The sequence below is a fragment of the Falco punctatus genome (genome assembly GCF_963210335.1).
Source record: "Falco punctatus genome assembly, contig: scaffold_76, whole genome shotgun sequence".
NCBI lineage: Eukaryota > Metazoa > Chordata > Aves > Falconiformes > Falconidae > Falco > Falco punctatus.
The window spans coordinates 10,936-15,170 of record NW_027660277.1 but is presented as its reverse complement, the minus strand read 5'-3'; the positions used below and the strand labels follow the sequence as shown (position 1 = coordinate 15,170).

At 55.4% G+C, this 4,235-nt stretch overlaps 1 pseudogene across 1 annotated transcript; it reads right to left on the bottom strand.

The window, feature by feature from the left end:
* Positions 1-2,592: 2,592 nt before the first annotated feature.
* Positions 2,593-3,530, bottom strand: LOC308057297 (olfactory receptor 14C36-like; annotated as a pseudogene). The gene has a single exon. The product of its transcript is annotated as an olfactory receptor 14C36-like (transcript).
* Between the last annotated feature and the right edge of the window lie 705 nt (positions 3,531-4,235).

The window sequence follows — 4,235 nt, the reverse complement described above, 5'->3', positions numbered from 1 at the left end:
CGACCCCTCACCCTCCTTGTGGCCTTTCTCCTGACCATGCCACGGCCTCACCGTGCTCTTCCAAGGCTGCGAGCCTTTCAGCTTCTCGCATAGGCACGAGCAAGCGGTGTGCCTGCTGCTGTGCTGCCATGTTCTCAGGCAGCAGCGATGTGACAAGCAAGAAAGAAGCCCCTCGGTGGAGTGAGCCCAGGTCCTTAGGCAGAGGGGATCTCACAGCCCATGTGCCACCCAGGGGCCTTCTGCTGGCCTGCCCGAGACACTGGCAGATGGAGCTTAACAGCACGTGTCCCAGCCATGAGTCAGGGGCTGCCCTACGCGCTGTTTCAGGCAGAGGTGACCTCACCGCCCCTTTCCCAGGCACATTGCTGCTGTTGGGCTGTCCCCTCCGCAGGCAGAACTGGCCTCACTGCCCCCGTCACAGCCATTGGCTTCCTGCTGGAATGTGAGTCCCTGAGACACAACTGACCACGAGATAGCGTCCTCAGCCGTCACCCTCCCCGTGGCCCAGCACCCAGCAGATAAAGGGAAGCTTCTCTCAGCCAATTTATCTCATGGATTTCCTACCTACCCTTTGGGTGGAAGAACATTCCTCAGGGGAACTGCTCTGTTTCTACTGGACACTGTTTTGTCTCTGCTTCTGCGCCTCTGTTTTCCCTTCTTCCCCCTGCTATCCCATCCCAACTGAGCTCTCCAGGGAAGTGAGTCGATGAGTCCTAGAATATCTCAGGTTGGGAGAGGCCCCTGTAAAGGCCCTTGTCCAGCTGTCCTGCTCAGGGCAGGGTGAACTGGATGGCATCTCTCAAGGGCTCTGCCCACTTTGGCATCATCCACAGAAGGGTCTGAAAAGCCACTTTGTCAGCTTGTACTGGGAGACAATCAAGACATTCAACACAGTTGGCCCAACTGCTTGCACTGGAAGATGCCACTAGTCAGTGGCCACCAGGAGGACTTGACCACTGCTGACATTTGGTCTTGAGCCCCTGTGGCGTATGATGCACCGACTCTGGGAGCGGATTGAAGGCACGAAGACACTTGAAGACACCTCGGAGACACTTTATTAAACTCAAGCAAGCCTTTTATACCTTTGCAGGGGGCTGACGTGTCAGCCTGTAACTGTGCTCAGCAACTTTCCACTCTGGGCTCTTTTTTTATTACAGACACAGCAGCTCAGCAACTCCCTTTATCTACAAGGCCACAAGTTCTGCAGACCACTCCCTATCTTCAAGGTTCTCCTCTTGTTCCCATGGCTTCCTTCCAACAAGCATAACTGTGTCTCTCTCCCAAGGTCGTGTTTCGCTCCCTGACGCCATTAAGCTAGCTCGAGACATAGCCACAAGCCGCCAGCCAACTCCCCACCCACAGTGTCCTCCATTTCTTCACTCCAGAAGTCACCCATCTGCCTATAAAGAAAGTGCAGGAGAAAAAGTCAAACCCCTTGCAAAGGTGCAGGTACAAACCATCCCCTTCTTGCCTCAATACGTATGGGTGCAGCAATCCCTTTGATGTCCCACAATTACCTGGAAATGGCTGCAGGAGTATTTCCACCGTCATTTCCCCAGACACTACGGTGAGGATGACCAGCCTGTATTTCTCCCAATTGCCCTTCTTGCTTTTCCTGAACAGAGGCTGGATGTCTGCCTTTTGCCAGGACCCCAGAACCTCCCTGATTGCTCGGACACATTTGAGGGCACCATCCAGAAAGGGTGTCGTGATCAGACAGAGGCACTTGCAATGAGCCTGCCCAAGGCAGGTGAGATGAATCTCCCTGGGACAGTGGCCTTTGTTCCTGCAGTCACACACAGGAACGGCCGGGCCCTGGGAGGTGTCCCCACCTCAGCTGGCCTCACGCACTGCTGGCGTGGTTGAACCCCAGCCTCACGCACACAGGGGTGCTCAGAGGCACGAGCCCGTCCCTGGCACGTGCGGAGGCAGAGCACTGCAGCGGGCACAGTGACTGCCTGGCCTCCTGCTGCCCCTGCCAGAGGCTGGCAGCACCTCAGCCCGGGGGTGTCGCGCCCTGCTCGGCACCTCGCGGAGATGGCCCTCGTCATGAGCAATGGGCACGGGGACCTCGGTTCAAGGAAGCACGTTGCAGTGGTCTCCACAAATCCATAGCATTTGATGGAGGCCAGCACCATCACAGAGTGCCCGTTGCCTGCCCCTGCCTGCGCTCACAGGACTGCCACGCAGCACGGCGGTGACCAAGCTGCCAGAGCACTCAGGCCTTACACCAAGGCAGGGGGTCAGAAGGAGGGTGTGGAAGTGGAAGGAGGACAGCACTGGAGAGCCAAGGGGTGGTGTTCCCTGGCAGTGCTGCCATGCCAGGAATTTTTTCCCCTCCATCTGTGGATACAGGAACTGTCCCTGCAGCTCCAGAAAGGCCTTGGAAGAAAGAATCCCAGGAAAAACATAGTGGTTTAATGGCCCTTTGGCTTTGTTAGATGAGGAGAGAGCAGGGCACCTTCAGAAAAGAAAATCAGAGAAGGAATTAGAATGGGGACGACACCTTTATCAGAAATGAAATACCCTGAGAAACTAGAACACATTCAGAAGACACTCTGGGTCTGTGATAAATTACATTATAAATGTTATTCAAATTTTTATTCCTTCAGAAGAAGATACAGTTATCAGTTTGCACATTGCACCCTTGAGCTCCTGGTTCCTCATGCTGTAGATGAGGGGGTTCAGTGCTGGAGGCACCACTGAGTACAGAACTGCCACCACCAGGTCCAGGGATGAGGAGGAGATGGAGGGGGGCTTCAGGTAGGCAAACATGGCAGTGCTGAGAAAGAGGGAGACCACGGCCAGGTGAGGGAGGCACGTGGAAAAGGCTTTGTGCTGTCCCTGCTCAGAGGGGATCCTCATCACAGCCCTGAAGATCTGCACGTAGGACAGCACAATGAAAACAAAACACCCAAATAATAAAGAGGCACAAGCCACAAGAAGCCCCACTTCCCTGAGGTAGGTGTGTGAGCAGGAGAGCTTGAGGATCTGTGGGATTTCACAGAAGACCTGTCCCAGGGCATTGCCTTGGCAGAGCGGCAGTGACAGTGTATTGGCCGTTGCAGCGCAGCACAGAGAAACCCACTGGCCCAGGCAGCTGCTGCCATGTGGACACAAGCTCTGCTGCCCAGCAGGGTCCCGTAGTGCAGGGGCTGGCAGATGGCCACAAAGCGGTCATAGGCCATGACGGTGAGGAGAGAACACTCTGCTGAAAGGAAAAAGACAATCAGGAAGAGCTGTGCAGCACATCCTGAGTAGATGTCCCTGGTGTCCCAGAGGGAGTTGGCCATGGCTTTGGGGACAATAGTGGAGATGGAGCCCAGGTCGAGGAGGGAGAGGTTGAGGAGGAAGAAGTACATGGGGGTGTGCAGGTGGTGGTTGCACACTACGGTGGTGATGATGAGGCCGTTGGCCATGAGGGCAGCCAGGTAGATGCCCAGGGAGAGCCAGAAGTGCAAGAGCTGCAGCTCCCGCGTGTCTGCAAATGCCACGAGGAGGAACTGGGTGATGGAGCTGCTGTTGGGCATCTGCTGCCTCTGGGCATATGATCCTGTCACAGGAGAAAAAGACAGTGATAATTTAGGGGAGACTTCTGCAAGCAAAATCAAAGCCATTTCCCACAGACCCCCCATCACACACAGACATCCCTCTCTTTTCTCGGAGACCTTCCTGCAGCTGTGTGGCTGCAGCCCTGCTTGGTGCTGGCCGTGTGGGCGATGAAGAGCAGGGCATCTGCCCACGGGCTCTTGACCAGCCAGCCCCACTCTGCAGCAGTGGGTGGGAGCAGGGACCAGTCCTGGTGTTTAACTTTGTCCTGTGAAACCAGTGGTAACGCAGAAGGGCTGCTCAGCGTCTGCAGCGCCAGTGCTAAGGAACGGGAAGGGTGAAGGCATTTTAAGGGAGTTTTAGTTTTTTTCACAGCTCCCCCCATCTCTCCTGTTGCGTATTCTCGGATGTCAGAAAAGCAGAGCATTTTTGCTGCCCTCAGGTGGAACAGAGTGAGGTCTGTGAGGCAAGAGGATTGCCTGTGGGTGAGTGCACAGTGAGGGGAGGTGGTCTGTCCTGCTGGTTCCCGGTTTCTGTGGGCTTGCACCTTCCTGAGATGAATGGTGGCCACACTCCCATGTTACCCTGAAATACCACAAGGCACTGCTGAGAACAGGCTGACCCACCACAGACCAGTAAAGGTTGTAGACTTTCATCAGAACTCAGCATCCCACCCACAGCAAAGG